The sequence below is a fragment of the Lagenorhynchus albirostris genome, chromosome 4 (assembly GCF_949774975.1).
Source record: "Lagenorhynchus albirostris chromosome 4, mLagAlb1.1, whole genome shotgun sequence".
Classification (NCBI taxonomy): domain Eukaryota; kingdom Metazoa; phylum Chordata; class Mammalia; order Artiodactyla; family Delphinidae; genus Lagenorhynchus; species Lagenorhynchus albirostris.
Genome location: NC_083098.1, coordinates 125,339,000 through 125,361,139, shown reverse-complemented (window position 1 = coordinate 125,361,139; position 22,140 = coordinate 125,339,000).

Sequence of the window (22,140 nt, the reverse complement as noted above, 5' to 3'; positions counted from 1 at the left end):
TTTGATTTCTCCATCAAATGTGAATGAGACCCTTGCCGGGTAGAGTAATCTTGGTTGTAGATTCTTCCCTTTCATCACTTTAAGTATATCATGCCACTCGCTTCTGGCTTGTAGAGTTTCTGCTGAGAAATCAGCTGTTAACCTTATGGGAGTTCCCTTGTATGTTGTCATTTTTTCCCTTGCTGCTTTCAATAATTTTTCTTTGTCTTTAATTTTTGCCAATTTGATTACTATGTGTCTCGGCGTGTTTCTCCTTGGGTTCATCCTGTATGGGACTCGCTGTGCTTTCTGGACTTGGGTGGCTATTTCCTTTCCCATGTTAGGGAAGTTTTCGACTATAATCTCTTCAAATATTTTCTCAGATCCTTTCTCTCTCTCTTCTCCTTCTGGGACCCCTATAATGCGAATGTTGTTGCATTTAATGTTGTCTCAGAGGTCTCTTAGGCTGTCTTAATTTCTTTTCATTCTTTTTTCTTTATTCTGTTCCACAGCAGTGAATTCCACCATTCTGTCTTCCAAGTCACTTATGCATTCTTCTGCCTCAGTTATTCTGCTATTGATTCCTTCTAGTGTAGTTTTCATTTCAGTTATTGTATTGTTCATCTCTGTTTGTTTGTTCTTTAATTCTTCTAGGTGTTTGTTAAACATTTCTTGCATCTTCTCAATCTTTGCCTCTATTCTTTTTCCGAGGTCCTGGATCATCTTCACTATCATTATTCTGAATTCTTTTTATGGAAAGTTGCCTATCTCCACTTCATTTAGTTGTTTCTCTGGGGTTTTATCTTGTTCCTTCATCTGGTACATAGCCCTCTGCCTTTTCATCTTGTCTCTCTTTGTGTGAGTGTGTTTTTTGTTCCACAGGCTGCAGAATTGTAGTTCTTCTTGCTTTTGCTGTCTGCTCTCTGGTGGATGAGGCTATCTAAGAGGCTTGTGTATGTTTCCTGATGGGCGGGACTGGTGGTGGGTAGAGCTGACTGTTGCTCTGGTGGGCAGAGCTCAGTAAAACTTTAATCCACTTGACTCTTGATGGGTGGGGTTGGGTTCCCTCCCTGTTGGTTGTTTGGCCTGAGGCAATCAAACACTGAAGCCTACCTGGGCTTTTTGGTGGGGCTAATGACAGATTCTGGGAGGGCTCAGGCCAAGGAGTACTTCCCAGAACTTCTGTTGCCAGTATCCTTGTCCCCACGGTGAGCCACAGCCACCCCCTACCTCTGCAGGAGACCCTCCAACACTATCAGGTAAGTCTGGTTCAGTCTCCCCTGGGGTCAATGCTCCTTCCCCTGGGTCCCGATGCGCACACTACTTTTTTTGTGCCCTCCAAGAATGGAGTCTCTGTTTCCCCCAGTCCTGTCAAAGTCCTGCAATCAATTCCCACTAGGCTTCAAAGCCTGATTATCTAGGAATTCCTCCTCCCCTTGCCGGACCCCCAGGTTGGGAAGCCTGACGTGGGGCTCAGAACCTTCACTCCAGTGGGTGGACTTCTGTGATATAAGTGTTCCCTAGTCTGTGAGTCACCCACCCAGCAGTTATGGGATTTGATTTTACTGTGATTGTGCCCCTCCTACCGTCTCACTGTGGCTTCTCCTTTGTCTTTGGATGTGGGGTATTTTTTTTGGTGAGTTTTCGTGTTCCTGTCGATGATTGTCCAGCAGCTAGTTGTGATTCTGGTGTTCTCACAAGAGGGAGTGAGAGCACGTCCTTCTACTCTGCCATCTTGGTTCCTCCCTCCTGTCTATTTTATTGTTGAAGTAAACCTCTTCTGGGTTCAAAATTTCCTGGGGGAAGTAACAAGTAGTTCTAAATACCTCACTGATGTCCACTCCCATAGATTTATCATACACCTCTTGCCTAGATTTTTTAGCTTCCATATTCAAATATTTCTACTTCTGGGTCCTTGACCAACCAGTAAAGCAATTCATCATTGCTCATATACCTTTATGTATTCTAACATTGAGATACTTTTTCCACACAAAGTAGGTGAGCACATATACTTTCCCAGTGGGAAGATCAACATTCCTAATCATTCTTTAGGCTCTAGTAGTGGGGCTGTGGTGCAGCTGCAGCCCATTTTCAGAATGCACACACATCCCAAGCTGATTTTTGACCAGATAAACTCAGATTTTTCCACTTTTGTCAGCTGGTCATAAAGGACCCCAACTCATGAGGTCATAAATGTGACCTGAAGGAGCAGTGCTGGTACGACTGTGTTAGATGAAGTGGGCCATGAGATAACATAGCTTACTCCTACTCTGTTGTCTTTCTCAGGCTCAGTCATGGATGTACCATTTCCAATTTATGACGAATTGTTCCTGGACATCCCTAACTTTATGACTTGTTGGGTCTGGATATTGGACGGTTCATATGCAGCATCACATCATACCCAATGGTCAAGTGTTCTATCAGGTTCCAGTGGCACACCAGGAGCTGTTTTTTACTTTAGTTTTAAATCTTTTTGGCTGTGCCGTGCGGCTTGTGGGATCTGAGTTCCCCGACCTGGGATCAAACCCAGGCCCTTGGCAGTGAAAGTGCGGAGTCCTAACCACTGAAACGCCAGGGAATTCCCAGGAGCTGTTTTTTCAAAGGTATATAATTCCCTCTTGAAAATGACATGGTTTTGCTCCACAACCCAAGGGCTTGATTATGAGTCTCCCATAAACTTCACACTTTTATCTTTTTTCACGATTGAAACCTCCAGCACCATAAGATGCCAGGACAATTAGTCAAGTGATAGCTCTTGTACTATAGCCTTGACCTGCTGCAGAGCCCTTTCTTACTCTGAGTGCCACATAAATCTGGCAGCCTTCCATGTGATTAGGCATAATGGTCAAAGCATTATTCCCAAGTGTAGAATACACTGCCTTTGGATCCTAAACACCAGATCAGGTGTTGGGCTTCCTTTTTTGGATCACAAGATGCAATAATTTGTCTTTCGTTTCTTAGTGGATGTCCAGCATGTCTCTGACCACTAGCACTCTAAAAATGTTACTGAAATGGCAGAAACCTGAATCTTTACAGGCTTTATCTTCCACTCATTGGATTATGTGTGTCTTACCAAAGCTTCCAATATAGTTGTTTCTTGCTTAAGTGGTCTAATTATGTGCATGATATTATCAGTATCATGGAATGATGTGAAATTTTATAATATATCTGACTGTCACAGGTCTCTTTGAACCATATAATGGCAAAAGGTGGACGAGTTAACATTGGCTTGGAGTAAGCGTGTCAATATGTACTCTTAGGTTGCTTCCACGTCCTGGCTTTTGTAAATAGTGTTGCAATAACCATTGTGGTACATGCCTCTTTTTTAATTATGGTTTTCTCAGGGTATATGCCCAGTAGTGGTATTGCTGGGTCATATGGTAGTTCTATTTTTAGTTTTTTAAGGAACCTCCATACTGTTCTCCACAGTAGCTGTATTAATTTACATTCCCACCAACAGTGCAAGGGAGTTCCTTTTTGATGATGGCCATTCTGACCAGTGTGAGGTGATACCTCATTGTGGTTTGGATTTGCATTTCTCTAATTATTAGTGATGTTGAGTATCCTTTCATGTGTTTGTTGGCAATTTGTATATCTTCTCTGGAGAAATATCTATTTAGGTCTTCCACCCATTTTTTTGATTATACAATAGAATATTACTCAGCCATAAAAAGAAACGAAATTGAGTTATTTGTAATGAGGTGGATGGACCTAGAGTCTGTCATACAGAGTGAAGTAAGTCAGAAAGAGAAAAACAAATACCTTATGCTAACACATATAATATGGAATCTAAAAAAAAAATGGTTTTGATGAAACTAGGGGCAGGACAGGGATAAAGATGCAGATGTAGAGAATGGACATGAGGACACAGGGAGGGGGAAGGGTAAGCTGGGACGAAGTGAGAGAGTGGCATTGACATATGTACACTACCAAATGTAAAATAGATAGCTAGTGGGAAGCAGCCACATAGCACAGGGAGGTCAGCTCTGTGCTTTGTGACCACCTAGAGGGGTGGGATAGGGAGGCGGGGAGGGAGATGCAAGAGGGAGGGGATATGGTGATATATGTATATGTATAGCTGATTCACTTTGTTGTACAGCATAAACTAACATGCCATTGTAAAGCAATCATACTCCAATAGAGGTGTTAAAAAAATTAAAAAAAATAATTTATAAAGAACCCCCCACACACAAAATATACTCTTGTTTTTCTCCACGGAGTTGCAACTGTTTCTGATCCTCTTTTTCTGTAGGATCAATGGCCATATACCTGAAACATTGTTATCTGCTGTAGCAAAAAGAACTCATCTGGCACAACACTGAAATTGGGACAATGTACAATGAGTTTATAGTAGTCCATGCAGCGGCAGGCAGCTTGTTTCAGTTCTCAGTCAGAAGGTAATATCTATATTTTCCTACCTCCCAATGCTCTCTTATTGATAAAACAAACCAACAAAAACAGCACAGGCTGTGTTTAGCAACATGTATTTTTTCTTTGCTCCCCTCCTTTCACAAGCAGAGGAAACCCACCGAAGCCAGTGGCTCTAAGTAGAGCACCAAGATCTCCTTCCCACTTTGACTACAGAACACTTCAGTTTCCTTTGCCCTCAGTAGCCAAAATTGTAGCGCAATGCTGTCTGCACCATGCTCCCTAGTTCAGCAGGCATTTATCTTCAGCCAAAACATTGCCTGGGTTTCTGTCTTGTTTCTTCCCCAAGATGTTTATCTTATTTTTAAGAGGCTATACCTTAAAAAATTTTTTTTTGTTTCTGTCAGTGCTAAGTGTTTAGATAAGAGAAGGTGTGTTCAATTGTGGACATACAGAACAGAAGCATCTTAACTAGATATCTCCAGATTCTGTTCTCATAGTCAGATCATTATTCCTATCACATTCTAAAATCAGTAAATATGAAATGGAGGACTTTTATATAATTCTTTTCCCCGCATGAGAATATGTTCCTGGGGTTCTTGTTGATATCTCAGTTATTATTGCTACTCCATCCCCAAACTAGTATCAGTCATGGAATCCTGAATATATGGAACCAAAAACATTTCTAATGAATGAACTTTTTGGTATAAAGTTTTCACCATTTTCTAAAGCTAATTAAAATCTAAAGCTACCTGTCTATATATTTTTTAAATTTTAAATTCTTGGCAAAAAGGATGATGAAAACTTTCAAGCATCATAAATTCTAGGGAAATTGGAATCTGTGTATATTTGTATAAGATATTTACTAATTATGTGTGTAGTGAGGATCTCTTTTTTTCTAATTTATGTGCTCTCCTTTAAATTCTCCATCAATTTTTTTCTCAAGACACTCAGCTAAAGTAATTTTTTCACATGAAAGCTAAGTTGAAGCAGATACATTTTAGTTTTGACCCAAAGAGTTGAAAGAATTTGGTAGATACTATAAATAAGTTTTTTATATGTGAGAATAGGAGTCATGTATCAGAGGTTCTGAGGGTGTGGAGCTAATTGTGAGTGCTCAGTGTATATTGCTGGAGGTTGCCTTTCAAAAATTATTTGAAACACTTTCTTTTAAACTGCATATCAGTCTCACAAAACTTATGATGATATCTCCAAAGTGTGCAAAAGGCACTGAACAGCAGCAAGTCAGGATGCTTATTGTACTGAAATATATGCATTTATTAAAAGTGAGGAAATAATATATACAGGCACACCAATTTATTTTTCCAGAATCTGAAAATTTCACCTTTGATCCAGGTGTAGCATTTAACTAATGTTTCTCCCTCAAGTAGATAAGCAGCAATTTAATTGATGGACACTGCAGCCAGTACGGCAACTAGATTGTTCCCTTCTTCCCAGGTCTGTTTTTCTAAGGTACAATTTTCGGTGTTAATACCTGTTTTTGGTTTGTTTTTTTTTTCTCTAATACAAACATCTTCTCCAATAATTGTGCTTCTCTGAAAGCAAAACCAGTTTATATCAGGAGTATGCCAATAACTGCAATAATAGATCAAATACAACCTTAAAGAGAGATCATTTATTTTTTTGTTGACTTAAAGAGTAATTAAACATTTTCCATTATTTTCACCCTTGACTAATCTTGATCTTCTGATTTCATGTAATTTACTTCCAAGTTTTCTAAAACAGTGGACTTTTCATATGTCTTGGAAAGAAACAGCTAGCTGAATGCCTGGCCCATATTAGAAGCTCAGTTAGTAAGTGGTCACTTAGATGCTCACTTTTCCTTTTTTTTTTTCTTCTGTCATTTTTTTTTTAACATCTTTATTGGAGTGTAATTGCTTTACAATGGTGTGTTAGTTTCTGCTTTATAACAAAGTGAATCAGTTATACATATACATATGTTCCCATATCTCTTCCCTCTTGTGTCTCCCTCCCTCCCACCCTCCCTATCCCACCCCTCTAGGTGGTCACAAAGCACCAAGCTGATCTCCCTGTGCTATGCGGCTGCTTCCCACTAGCTATCTATTTTACTTTTGGTAGTGTATATATGTCCATGCCACTCTCTCGCTTTGTCCCAGCTTATCCTTCCCCCTCCCCATATCCTCAAGTCCATTCTCTAGTAGGTCTGTGTCTTTTACTCAGCAGCAAAGTCAGTATGATTCCTTCTCTGTGGTAAATCAGCATTGAAATGGATTCAGAAATAGCTTAGCAGGAAGTATTTGAAGAGAAATCAATTCTTAGTATAATGATTGGGCAGAAGACTGTAATAGCTATAAGTAGAACTTGAGTTAACTATAAAGGAAGGAGATTTTAAAAATTAGTTTTTTAAAAAAGCACATTTTTAGCCTAAGAAATCAAAAGTCTTGTCATTTTTTTCCAAGACCATGATTGAATTTTCCTTCTCCACAGTTGAATTATGTTCGGCAGAGAATGCCGAACTGCATTGCTGAAAGTTAGTCTAACTTCTCTTGATGGTATAAATAGAATAAGTTGTGAAGCAATAAACTGATGAAGATTTATTCTCAAATTACAGTAGAATTGATTTTTTTAAATGAAAAGATAGGAAGTTAGTGTCCATAAGTTTCTAAAATTGTATTAACCTATATTTTCTTGATGGAAATTAGATACTTTATTGTCTGAAACTCTGAGAAGTAATTCTTATTATGGGATTTTTCATTTTATTTTACTTTTAATTTAAATAATGAATAGACAGTAAGTTGATAGAAAGTTGTCAGAATGAGAAGTCAACAAAAAATGAATATTTGAGTTTACTTTCAAGCGAGGCAAATAATTTGACCTCAGTATATATTTTAAGATATTCATGTAAAATTTTACATAATTAAATTTACTAATAAGAAATCTTTTAAATGATAGCCACCAAAAGGTTAGTGAATTTGTACATATCTTGCTTTTATTTTTATTAACTGCTATTAAAATTATTTAAACAATTGTAGGTTCGTAATTTTAAAATGTGGTTGATATTATTAGTAATGATCAGCTCTATGCTATGTCTCTATGTGCATTATAATATTTTGACCATACAGAAATGGATCAAAATATGTAGAAGAATTAGTTGAAGTATCCTGTACCTTTCAAATTATTACTTTGAAATTTTCATAACCAAAAAGTGTCATGTAGTTCACTTGCTTTTTGAGGAAATGAGGAAAAGAGGGGTAACGGTGATTTTCTACATTCTTGAGGATTAGAGGCCTTTACTGGGTCCCTGTAATAATCTGATGAATGAAGCTCACCTTTCTGAAGCTGCACTTCAGGTGTGACCAGGCTGCCACCACCGTGCCAGTCTGATGGACTCTGCCCTCCAGGAGTAAGGACTTGCTGTGTGGAAGTGTGTGCAACACACAGAGGAGGTGCTCCTTGTGAAGTGTTTCCTGCACGGCTGCTCCTCATGACAGACCCTGCCTTCCAGAGACATGCAATGGCTTAATCCTTGGTTTTACTGGCCCTGAAGAAAATCACTGCTTTGACATCTGAACAGCCTGTGAGGATTTAGTTTTTGTGGATAGCTTTTTACAAGTGTTGCTTTTACTCCTCACACTGTGTGTTAAGTGTTGCAAAGTTTTCCTGAAAACCTGAGAATGTGTGAAAATATGCTTAGAACAATGATTAATAGGTTAGAGATCCTATATGTGTCAGCTTCAAAATGTTAGCTATTAGATTCTTTCCTACGTATAAAGAAATATATGTATATCTCCATGTATAAAAAATATATATGCCTTGTATTTTAATGTTATTATCTTAATGTGTTTCCCAAAAGTTCACTGTGACTAAATCTCATTTCTATTTGTTTCTTTATTGTTTCCTTTCAGTCTCCTAAACACTTAATTTTTACTTAATTATTAATATCCCATTTTACAGATGCATAAATTGGGGCACAGAGAGATAAAATTACCCAGGGTCATACAGCTGGTAAGTAGAAGAGCCAGGATTTGATCCTAGCAGGGACTCCAGACAACATGCTCTTAACCACTGTGTACCTGCCCTGCCTTAGCCTGATGGTTGATAGAATACCCTATATAGACTCATTCCTTCATTGATTTATTAATTAGCCTGTAGTAACTGTGTATTTACTATGTGTCATGCTCTATGGTAGGTGGTAAGGATGAGTTGCCAGTAAGGAGAAAAAATCCTCAAGTGACTGTTTCCACAAATGACTACATAGTAAATGTTATCTCTTCATGAATGAATTTTCAGTAGTGTCTACAAGTCACAGCCAAAAGAAGGAAATAATTGAGATAAGGGATCCAATAATAGCTCAGAGAGAGAAGCCCTTTGCAAAGGCCTGTGAGAGAACTTCCTAGTTTTCCCCAGCTCAAATGCTTCAGAACTTGCATTTCAAACTTAAATTGCTCATGCTGCATTTTGAGCCCAGTGCATCTAGCCTTGTCCTTAGGTACAGATACAGCTGTCTAACATTCCCTGTATTTGGACAATTTTTATCTTTGAAAATTATTAAGTTGTGTATGCTAATGTCAAATTTACATGTTGATTAAATTCAATTACTTTGCTTTTCCCATACATTTTATTTCCTAACTCCTAAAATATATTTTAACAAAGGATTACTGGTTAATATTTATGTTGAAATACAATTTTAGTCTGCCATAACATTTCTCTTTTGAAATCAGTTGCTCACATTAGTAGAATTATGTAAAACGTGCTTAGTATCCACTTTAGTGTTGGATTCTTTCTATATTCAATTTTTTTTTGTATATAGGAGGAGGGAAATATTGAGATTCTTTCATAAACAGAAAAATGAATGAGTAATTAGATAGCTGTAAGACTATAATTTTAAAGAAGCAGAACAGTGCTACATGGTACAATGAAGTATCTGTTTTATTCTTGTTCAATGTCAGGGGAAAGTAACTGGCAGTTACAACTGTCAAAGTCTTGGTTGTAGCTCTCATGTCCTGCCAAAATGTTTCAGAAAAATAATCATACTTATTTAAATGCCCAACCAAGGGCCTTAGTGTTTTCTTATCTATGCATATAAAAACCATAGCAAATCTAAATAACAAATACTTCATAAAGAAAACTAATATTCTTTTATATATTTATCAGAATTATTTACTTTGGAACAGGAAACATGTTTCTTTTCTGGCATGTGTGTGGCAATTATATTACATGCTGTATATTAATCAAATAGCCCATTTTGAAGTAATGCAGAGCCAAGGTAACAAAAAAGCAAAGTTTTATCTTAAAAACAGATTTGATGTTCTGAGAACACACTGGAAATAATGAAATAAACAGAGATCCTTGGCATCCAGCTTCCCAGCATCACTGCTGACACAGTGTTCCAAGTGCTCTGAAAGGAAAGAAATGATTAGAGCCGCTCAATTTATTTCTTAAAAGAAAAAGTTCTTTATCTTAAAGCTAGAGCCACGTGTATAACTCAAATCCAGATGACTAGATGAATTCTTTATTGAAATGACAATGAAAGTAGTTATATTGCTAATTGTCAACTTAAAAAAAAAACTCCTTTGGCAATCCAGACACACTGGTATGAGCAACAAAGATAATGAACATTTTTATAATCAACGTCCCTTGAAACTCTCCAACTGAAGCATCATTGAAATGCCATTTTGATGTGATTACTCAATAATAAAGCGTGGATTTTTGAGACACATAAGGTAGTGTAAGGACAAATGTACCTTTAAATCATAGATTTAAAATGAGGAAACATTTTTCAATTGTTTAGAGGGCTTTTTGTCTCCTTTTCGACATTCCTTATTTGTATGAAAGAAGACATAGTTATTCTGGCTAGCTAATTTCATATGAAAACAATAGGAAAGGGTGAGGTTTATCATTATGGCCTGTTTTGACATACAAGGCAACAATGGAATTTTAATCAGAATATAAGTAAGTATGGTGAAAAGAATGATTAATATATACTAAGAAGGATATTGAACAAAAGAGCTACTATTTTATAAGATCTTCCCTCTTTTCATTCTTTCCACTTTCATTTCAAATATTAAAAAGGAAATGGAAAAATAGGGTGAAGATTATAAATTATTCATTTTATTTGAATACATTAGTCAATCTTTCATGCTTGATATACTTTTTTTTAAGAATGTAAGCCTACACAATACATTAACCACAGAGTTTAAAAAGAACATTTGTGAAAAAACCAAGGTAAGGGTATTTTTGTTTTGTCTTTCTGGTACAAATTCAGATTTCCCATTTGAAGTTATGTCCTTCATTTCTACTTCTGGATTTGGCACATACATGTAGTACTTAGAATGTAATTGTTTATGAACTAATTCTGGACTTCATTTGTTCTAACTGTGGATGATTTCTAAGCTTTGAACATAGGTACTTTTAGTTCACTTTAAATAGCAAAATCTTATTATATTTTCAGAGAAAAAAACTTAAAGGCAATGCTGTTTTTATAGAATGAAAGGAAGTATAAACTAGTAATTTCACATTTAGAACCTAAGGCTTACTGCAACCTTTAGTGTTTCAAATGTTTTCTTATCAGTTATAAAAACCTTAAATGTGCAAGTTTCCTCTATGTAATTTTCACTTTAAAGATCAAAACCTGACTTTATCTCCTTTTTCCATGTTATAGAAAGTTAAAGGATTGACTTCAATTTCATTTTCTTAATATCTATCTTGATGGTCATAAAATTTATTCATACTTTTCCTCCTTTATAGATCAGAAATTATTCTGTATTATGTATTTCAAAATCTCTCTTTTTTCTAAGGGCAGATTTTGTTAATTTGCATTTTTATGGAACTATGATTTGAACTTGTTCTTGACCCATTCTATGAAAAATAGGTAACTCACATTGTAATCTAATAAAAGGAAGTTGATAAATTGATTCATAGTTTATTTACTATTGAAAACTTCAGTGGCTAATAGAAACCTCTTGCTACGCTAAAGTGCATCAGAACTAGGGCTGGGGTTGAACTAAGCCAGGGCATCGCCTCTGCTCTTTCCTTGCATCTCATTTAATGTGTAGTCAGGAAGGCCTTTGTGGGCAAAGGAAACTGCCTTCTCTCGTGGAAGCCCTAGTTTGCTCTCGTGAGGTCTCTGAGCTCTGTTATTTTATTGATACCCCAGAGGATAGAGCAGTGGATTGGGAGTCAAGCAACCTGGCTTCTTCTCTTATCTGTTGCCTCTACTGCTAGGAATTTGGGCAACTCCCCCCAGTCTCACTCTGTCTGTATTTTTGAAATGGAAATGCTAGGCTCGTAAAGCATTTTCTATATTGAAAACACAATGTCTGTGACTCTGTAAGAGTCTTATCTGCAGTTCTTCTGGGCATCTTGAAAAATAACAAAAGAATCTCTGCAAGCTGCTATGGAGTTCTCCTGACTGGCTAGACCTAAAGTTTAATCTTCTGGAAGATGCCAGTGATTGTAATGCACTTAGCCTAATTAGGTGGTCAGCTTCTAAGGAGACAAATGCCATGAAAAGCTTTAATGGTGGCAAGTATCTATGATTCTAAGAATTTCGTTCAATGTTCCTTGAAGCATCAGAATCTTCTCTAATTGTTCTATTAATCTAGTTTAGACCTATTACTTCGTGTAATCATTGACTAAAACTTGCTTTAAAATAGGGCTAATTGAAAGTTTACAAAAATGTATTCTTCCACTGAAGCTCTGTGTGAAAGCAAAACCCACTCTTACATTCAATTTCCTTATATTTGACATCCTAATCATGAATGATCGTATCTTAAATGTTAATTTTTGAAATCTCACTTTGGTGATACTATGGAGAATGATATAGAAGCCAACCTGAATAGAGTCAGTGATCAGACAGCAGGTAAATTCTATTATAGGGAGAGAAGTGTTAAAATGTTGAAAGAAGGCATGGATGACAGGATTGATAAGAAAGGGATATGTGGAAAAGTTAAAGCAGAATGGCCAAAGTGGATCTAACATGAGAGAAGCATGACATCTACAATGACTTTCTGATATATTGGGCTTGGAAGATATGATGGATTCTTGTGTTCCAAACAGAGATTTAAGATAAGAAGTATATACTTTGGCTTATAAGTATACACTTAGAAGATATAATATATGCCAGTTTCCAAATAAATGTTTCAAAAAATAAGTCAATGGTTCAACTTTTAACTTATTACTAGACAATGAAATGCAGATACAGAAAAACACACAAAACAAATGTATAGCTCAATGAGGTATTTTAAGGTAGTACTCTTGTAACTACCAGCCAAGTCAATAAATAGAACTTTTCCAGCCACTCGGAAGCCTCTCCATGATCCCTATACCACTTTCAATCCCCTCCCACCCACCAAAAGTAATCTCTATCCTGACTAGTAACCATTTCCTTGCACTTCTTTATAATGTTACATTTACGTGAGAATCACTCAATAACATAATTTCATAATACTAAAATTTTGCTGTCTTTAAAGTAATTTTTTATTTTTATTTATTTATTATTTATTTTATTTTATTTTATTTTTGCGGTACGCGAGCCTCTCACTGTTGCGGCCTCTCCCGTTGCGCAGCACAGGCTCCGGACTCACAGGCTCAGCAGCCATGGCTCACGGGCCCAGCCGCTGCACGGCGTGTGGGATCTTCTCAGACTGGGGCACGAACCCGTGTCCCCTGCATCGTCAGGCGGACTCTCAACCACTGCGCCACCAGGGAAGCCCCTAAAGTCTTTTTTTAAATTGGAGTATAGTTGATTTACAATGTTGTATTAGTTTCAGGTATACAGCAAACTGATTCAGTTTTACATATATATATATACACACACACATTTTTTTCAGTTTATTTTCCATTATAGGTTATTATAAGATATTGAATATAGTTTCCTGTGTTGTACAGTAAATCCCTGTTGCTTCTCTATTTTATGTGTAGTAGTTTGTATCTATTAATCCCATGCTCCTAATATATCTCTCCTCCTCCCTTTCCCCTTTGGTAACCATAAGTTTATTTTCTATGTCTGTGAGTTGATTTCTGTTTTTTATATAGATTCACTTGTATTATTTTTTAGATTCCACATATAAGTGATATCATACAATATTTGTTTTTTTCTGACTTACTTCACTTAGTATGATATTATCGAGGTCCATCCATGTTGCTGCAAATGGCAATATTTCATTCTTTTTTATGGCTGAGTAAATTTCCATTGTTGTGTGTGTATATATGCACCACCTTTTTATAGTCTATTGAAGAACGCTGCGTTTGACCTGTAGAGGATCTCATCACATGGATTCTGGAGTCGGTATACCTGTGTCTCCATGTCTCTTTTCTGTGATGTTATTAGCAGTGACCTTTAATGCATAGATCTATTACTTCATTGAGGGCTACAAAAGTCATGCTCCAATTCTATCATTTCTATTTTTACTTATTAATTTAATACTTTTATAAAAAGGCACTATTTGGTTATGCAGTGGAAAATTCAAATTGGAAAGGTAAGATAAATGCCTGAACCTGCCCCCGCCTTTTATTTATTTATTTATTTATTTTTGACTGTGCTGCACAGCATGTAGGATCTTAGTTCCCTGACCAGGGATCGAACCAGCTTCCCCTGCTTTGGAAGTGTGGAGTCTTAACCACTGGACTGCCAGGGAAGTCCTGAGCCTTTTATGTACTCATTTTCAAGGTAATTAATTGGTTTCCTATCATCCTTTTTTATGTACTCATTTTATGTACTCATTTTCAAGGTAATTAATTGGTTTCCTATCATCCTTCAATATTAATCAATTAGTTTTAAAATATATTATTATAAATAAACGCCTTTCCCATCATTGACGAGTAAGAGCCTCTTCAAATTGGCTCTTGAAAACTTCAATTTGGGAATTAGGAAAGCTTGTTGCAACTGGAGTGCATTCCATAACTATGTAGTTAACAAAATAGAGTAGAAATGAGCATTCCAATAGCATGAGTTCATATAGATATTTCCAATTCAAATTTAGGCCTACAGATTTTTTAACTTAACTCTTCAGTATTAAAACTATATTTCCTTTCTTCCATTCTAAAAATCCTCAATATCACAAGTGATAGAGTTAGAATAACTTGTAATTTACTCATTTGCTTTGTACATTAGACATACGATAATCTCAGAATAACAATACTAATACTACCATCTCCAATATAATTAACAAGAATAGTTAAAAGTATTCTTTTCATAAAAGCCTTCCTCACTTACTCCACAGTTTAAAAATATCTGAGCACATAGCTATTCAAATACTCTCTACATTTTAACCTTTATTTAGTCTTATTTAGACCTACAAATATCCATAGGTTTTAATGCTGCCCGCTAGTCCTTACGGTGACGTTTTGTAGTCATTTTAGTAGTCTGAAGTGTAATGTTTAGTAAATTCCTCAGGAAGGGCTCATGGGAGCAATATTTCCTGAGTTATTACATATGATAACAGTTTGGGCCTTTATAGTTGAAATCAGTTTTGCTAGGTATAAAACCCTAATTTTTCCCCCCTTGCATACCTTAAATATGTTACTGTATTTTCTTTTGGGTTAAAACATTACTATCAAAAAGACTGATGATAAATTAATTTCTTCCCTCTTATAGGTCAATTTCTTTTTTGTGCCTAATGTCAAAAGTCATTTTTTCTTTTTTGTTTGAAGCCCAGTATTTCTTGTCATTGGTCATTTTGAGACTATACTTTCATGAATGTGATATTCTTTTTCAATATGTAATTTTAACTCTTCTTTATATAAGAAAATTTTCCTGAATTGAAATTTTTAGTATTTCTCTTTCTTTTTCCCTTACTCTTCCTGCATCCCTTGGGCTGCCATTGATGTTAGCTGGATCTTCTCTCTTGGACTTCCTTTGCTATCTTCAATATTTCTCACTTTGCAATTATTATTTTTTAAAAATCTCTTCTTTCATTTACCTCTGGTTTTTAAATTTTTTCACTTTTTTACCTTCTATTTTTCCTAAGGTGTTACCTATTGTGTTTATGTTTGCTTGTGTTTCTCTAATTCATTCTTTATTTCTGAAAAGATGGTTTCTTTTATTTCTGTTTTTTTTTCCTGAGGTCTAGAAATATACTTGAGGGCTTTTCTTCATGCTTTAAATTTTTTTTTTATGTCTTATGTAATTTTTAATGTATTTAGCTCATTTTGAACTAGCAGGTTATAGTTCATCTATACTATATTTTGGGGGGCATTTTTCACATAAAAACTGCATGGAATTTGACCTCAATATTTTTTTGTTTCCTATTTTGATGTGAAATTATTTTTTTTTCTGAACTTTTAGTAGGAATTCTAGTTCTGAGAGATTTTCTAAACTTCTCTAAATTCCTTCTTCTCTTGTTTTCATCTAACACCAGAACTATAGAAACTTGCTTTCTAAGATTTCCTGATTTTGTTTCTTCCCCACTTTTCTCTGAAACTTATTTCCCCTTCATTTCTGTTTTAATTGTCCTGTTCAATTTTGATTCCACTGCAGACAGTTTTTCCTCAGCCTAGGAGACCTATCTGCTCTAACCTTTTCAGATTATCTTATTGTGGGCCCCTCAACTTGCCTCATATTGGATTTGGCAAAAACACTATCAGTTTTGGTAGCTGTTTTCAAATTGCACTACTATTGTTTCTGCGTATTTTTAGGTTCTCCTTTTTTTTAGTTCTGTCATACACCTTGTTGCTTTTCTGTGCTTTCTCATGCACAGATGCTGATATGAGTCTTGTGGTCATTTGTGGTTCGTCCTCAATCAATTATATTTTGAAGTTTACAGGGATACCTTGCCACCTCGACTTGCTGTAAATATTGCTTATGAGTTTTTGGATATACTATCTAGTGTTTTACCATCTAGTGTTTTACCATTGGTAAAGCATTTTACCAATATGCTTTACCATCTAGTTGCTCTCTCTGTGTTTATGAGAATCAAAAGCTATATTGCTATAGCCATCCTCCCACAATCTCCTCTTACTCCCTTTTTTTGATGACACACCATAGTGGTTAAGAGTACTGACTCTGGAATCAAACTACCTGGGTTAAAATCCCAGATAACAATACCACTTATAAGCATTGTTACCTCGGCACACCCCCGGACTCTAAAATTGTGATAATAATACAATTTATCTTAAAGGGTTATTATAAGATTACATGAACTAATATTTTTAATGCACTTATAATGATTACAGGTATGTGATGACTGCAATGTATGTGTTTGTTAAATAAATTTCAGTTTTAATATATATTAGTCATTTAAAACTTCAATTAATATATCATTCAAGACATAGAAAAGTACTATCAATGCCATTTCTTTATTACCTAATTAAAAATTGTAATTCATACTCTAGTTGATTTGATCCATAGCGTTGTTTAGAATAAGGAAGAGACCACTGAGTCAATGAATGGTCAGGTGAATAAAGTGCTAACAATTAAAACATAAAGAGTTATATAGTATAATGAATTTTAAATAATAAGTTTACCATGATGTTCTAGCAACAAAGACGTACTTAGGTTACTGATGCTTTAAGTATTATTCAAGAAAATAATTGTTAATCTTTCTAAAGTTATTTAGGTATTAACTTGAAGGATAAGACAATGAATAGTCAGGATATTTTCAGTCTTCCTTGATTCATGTGTCATCTGCCAAATTTAAATAACTCCCTAACAATTTTATCTTCATATCACTATACAGAAAATGCAACCAGCTGTTGCCTATTTCCAATGACCCACAGAAAATGGTTGTAATTTGTAATAGGAGCAATTTAGGTTTGATGTAAGGAAGAATTTTATGAATGTGAAAGAAGTTCATGAATGTGTAATTTAGGAAATGAGACTGTAGATACCCCTTATGTTGGCTTATTAAAAAATAGGATAGTTATTAAAGTATATATTGGGATGGTTCTTTGATAATGACCATTTATTTAAAAAAAATACTAATAACAATAAAATAATACCAGAGGGCTATTATCCATTAAGAAGTAATAATATTATTAATAATTATTTAATAATATGCAAAGGTTAAATAATTATGAAGAACTAGGAAAAAATAAGTATTCTATAAAAGCTCATAGAAGACTATCAAAGTGACATTTGGAAAAGAATGTATAAAATATTTTTAAAAAGAGACTAGCTTTATAAGCATATAAATTTAGAGGAACAAGAACAAGCCAGTTACTTTAACAAGGACCATAAATGCCTTGTTAGAGAAAAGAATGGTGAATCAATCAGAGTTAGCATACTGGCTAATATGTTGTCTTTTAATTGGTTTCTCCATTATTGGCCTATCAAGGTTAATTTTGTGTGTGTTTCGACTTACCACAGGTTACTGGTTTGTCTTCTCATCCACAGCAGAGTTCAAAATGAGCACAGATTCCCCACAGAGCAAGTGCTGTGAACAATGCAGCAGATCATCTGCCTTTGGATTTTCTTTCTACTGTCAGGTGTGTTGCTCAACATGAGGCCAAGAGTGTGGACTGTTTACACTGAGAATAGACAGCACTGAAAGCTAAAATATTAGCATGTGATATGAGTATAAGTCAGTTCTCACTGTGGTTGCAACTGGTCCTCTTCTGCATGATATGCTGCCTTCAAGCTCATGATAAAGAGGTCATTTTCTTTTATTCTCGTTTAAATCTTTTCCCCTCATTTTATTTTCCAACTGCCAAATTTACAATTACAACCAAGATAAACCTGCTGACTTAGGTGGCTTACAATTCCAGAACATGTCCCATGGCACAGACAATTAAAGAATAATTAATATACGTAAAACAGACCAGTGAAAATTGGCAAGTAATTCCAATTCACAGAATTGCTAATTTTAAATATTTTTTCTGAATTTGCCATCATGTTGAGAGGAATGGGGCAGTTGCACCAGGCTGTATCTACAAACTCTATATTTTCACAGTCAACCTGCTACCATTATATTATGTGACTGCATACTTTTGACCGATAATATTGATGAAATTGTGGCACGAGCTTTGCCAATGTGAGACTTACACATTTGAGTGAATAATGAAAAATTGAATCAGTGACTTGCCAAGTGTCAGAATATTTTTACCACATCAATATTTTGAAATACGTCTTATATTTTAGTTGTGTGGAACACTTTATATTTCATCGTCAGTAGTTGATTTGGGTCACATTTTGCATGTGACTTAATTCAAAATGATGCAACAGACTCAGAAGCTTTCTTATTGTCCTGCAAAGCCAGTCTAATTAAATTTTATCTCTTATTATTGGCATTCATGACCAGTTCTAAGTTTCAGGTTAGAAAATTAAGCAATAACATTTGATACTAATATTATGGCAGTTGTTTTTTTGAAATGTTCTCATTCTAGAAAATATAGCCTATGTATTATTTTTTGTAATTTAATGTCCATTGTTTGAATTAAAATAAATCTTTCCATTTCCTATTGAGTGAATAATACTTTTATTGTTTTCTATTGAAGGTAATTATTTAATTGGTTTCCTAGTCTTCTTATAATGAATTATCAAAAGATTAATACTTGAGAACTTGTCATATCACTTTCACAGCATGCTTTAGCAAGAAATATAGTACAACTCAATATCAAAAAAACAAACAACCCAAATAAAAATGGGCAGAAGGCCTGAATAGACATTTTTCTAAAGAAAACATGTAGATGAAAAGATGCTCAACATTGCTAATCATCAGGGAAATGCAAATCAAAACCACAATGAGATGTCACCTTACACCTGTCAGAATGGCTATCATCAAAAACAATACAAATAACAAATGTTGGCAAGGATGTGGAGAAAAGGGAACTTTGGACACTGTGGGACTGTAAATTGGTGCAGCCACTGTGGAAAACCATATGAAGGTTTCTCAAGAAACTAAAAATAGAGCTACTATATGACCCCGCAATTCCACTCCTGGGGATATATTTGAAGAAAACTAAAACACTAGTTCGAAAAGATACATGCATCCCAATGTTCCTAGCAGCATTATTTACAACTGCTAAGATATGGAAGCAACTTAAGTGTCCATCAACAGAAGAATGGATGAAGAAGAAGTGGTATATATATATATATATATATATATATATATATATATATATATATACACACACACACACACACATACACACACACACACATAATGGAATACTACTCAGCAATAAAAGAGAAAAAATTTTTGCCATTTGCAGCAACATAGATTGACTTGGCGGGCATTATGCTAAGTGAAATAAGTCAGACAGAGAAAGACAAATACTGTATGTTATCACTTATATGTGGGACCTAAAAAATAAAACAAATGAATGGATATAAAAAATAAATAAAACATCTTGGGTGTTCCACAGGGTGGCTGCGGAGTCCTGGGATGAGAAACACCTGCATGCAGAGGGTGACAGAGACCCCGCTTTCCAGGCTTGTCCGTAAAAGTTTGGCTTTACCACCTGTCTAGCAACCCCCAACACCTTGCACCACCCAACCCCCTCGCCTCAGGAGCCCTGCCAAGTGTGGGAACGGGCTCTGGCCCAAAGGCATTGAGTGAATCCTCAAACCAGAGTTGGGGAGTGAACTGCGCATTTGCAGCTGCAAATCTATAGCCTTCATGGAGGCCAAAGGGGCAGCACCGCAGACTTCTGTCATGTGGCTGAAAGGGGCTTTGTGCTCTGGCCAGGTCAGGCCTGAGCCTCTGAGGTGGGAGAGCCAAGTTCAGGACATTGGTCCACCAGAGACCTACTGTCTCCAAATAATACCAATTAGCGAGAGCTCTCCCAGAGATCTGTGTCTCAACACTAAGACCCAGCTCCACTCAATGACCAGCAAGCTACAGTGCTGGACACCCCATGCCAAACAACTAGCAAGACAGGAACACAACCTCACCCATTAGCAGAGAGGCTGCCTAAAATCATACTAAGTTCACAGACACCCCAAAACACACCACCGGCCGCAGTCCTGCCCACCAGAAAGACAAGATCCAGCCTCATCCACCAGAACACAGGCACTAGTCCCCTCCACCAGGAGGCCTACACAAGCCACTGAACCAAGCTTACCCACTGGGGGAGGACACCAAAAATAATGGGAACTACAAACCTGTGGCCTGAAAAAAAGAGACCACAATCACAGTAAGTTAAGCAAAATGAGAAGACAGAGAAATACACAGCAGATGAAGGAGCAAGGTAAAAACCCACCAGACCAAACAAATGAAGAGGAAATAGGCAGTCTACCTGAAAAAGAATTCAGAATAATGATAGTAGAGATGATTCAAAATCTTGGAAATGGAATGGAGAAAATACAAGAAACATTTAACAAGAACCTAGAAGAAGTAAAGAGCAAACAAACAATGATGAACAACACAATAAATGAAATTAAAAATTCTCTTGAAGGAATAATAGCAGAATAACTGAGGCAGAAGAACAGATAAGTGACCTGGAAGATAAAATAGTGGAAACAACTACCACAGAGTAGAATAAATAAAAAAGAATGAAAAGAATTGAGGACAGTCTCAGAGACCACTGAGACAACATTAAACACACCAACATTTGAATTATAGGGGTCCCAGAAGAGGAAGAGAAAAAGAAAGGGACTGAGAAAATATTTAAAGAGATTATAGTTGAAAACTTCACTAACATGGGAAAGGAAATAGTTACTAAAGTCCAGGAAGCACAGAGAGTCCCATACAGGATAAATCCAAAGAGAAACATGCCAAGACACATATTAATCAAACTATTGAAAGTTAAATACAAAGAAAAAATATTAAAAGCAGCAAGGGAAAAGCAACAAATAACATACAAGGAATCCCCATAAGGTTAACAGCTGATCTTTCAGCAGAAACTCTGCAAGCCAGAAGGGAGTGGCAGGACATATTTAAAGTGATGAAAGGGAAAAAAAAGCCTACAACCAAGATTACTCTACCCAGCAAGGGTGTCACTCAGATTCGATGGATAAATTAAAAACTTTACAGACAAGCAAAAGCTAAGAGAATTCAGCACCACCAAACCAGCTTTACAACAAATGCTAGAGGAACTTCTCTAGGCAGGAAACACAAAAGAAGGAAAAGACCTACAATAACAAACCCAAAACAACTAAGAAAATGGTAATACATACATACATACATATATACATATCGATAATTACCTTAAATGTGAATGGATTAAATGCTCCAACCAAAAGACATAGACTGGCTGAATGGATACAAAAACAAGACCCATATATTTGCTCTCTACAAGAGACCCACTTCAGACCCAGGGACACATACAGACTGAAAGTGTTATACAGCAGCAACTAACACAACAATGTAAAACAATTATACTGCAATAAAGCTGTTAAAAAAAAGGGGGGGAAATAAAGATTATATTTTTGGTGTAAATAAATAAATAAAAATGAGACATATGAAGTCTATGTAGAAACAAGAACAGTGTTCTAACATTATGCAAAAAAAGTCTGACCATAAAATTTTGTATTTACTGTGATGGTAACCATGTAAACACACATACAAAAATGCTATAAGGGAATATGTAAAAAATGAAAAATAGTTCTGATAGTGGGATATGAGAGTCCTGCATTTATTTTCTAGACTTTAAAAATGTTGCTTTAGTTCTTCTATAGTTGAAAAAAATTTATTAAAATTTAGGAAAACCAAAAAGAAATAGAAGGTATCAGAAAATTATTTGCTAAGAAGACTATTTGCTATGTGAGTATATGTGTTTATATATACACTCAAATATACAATTTACAGATTCACAGAATTTCAAAGGGAAAATAATTATGTGCTTCTTAGCAAGTTATAATTTATATGGTCATAAATAATAAAACAACAAGGTACTATAAATTTAATATATTAGGAATTCAATTAAATTTCT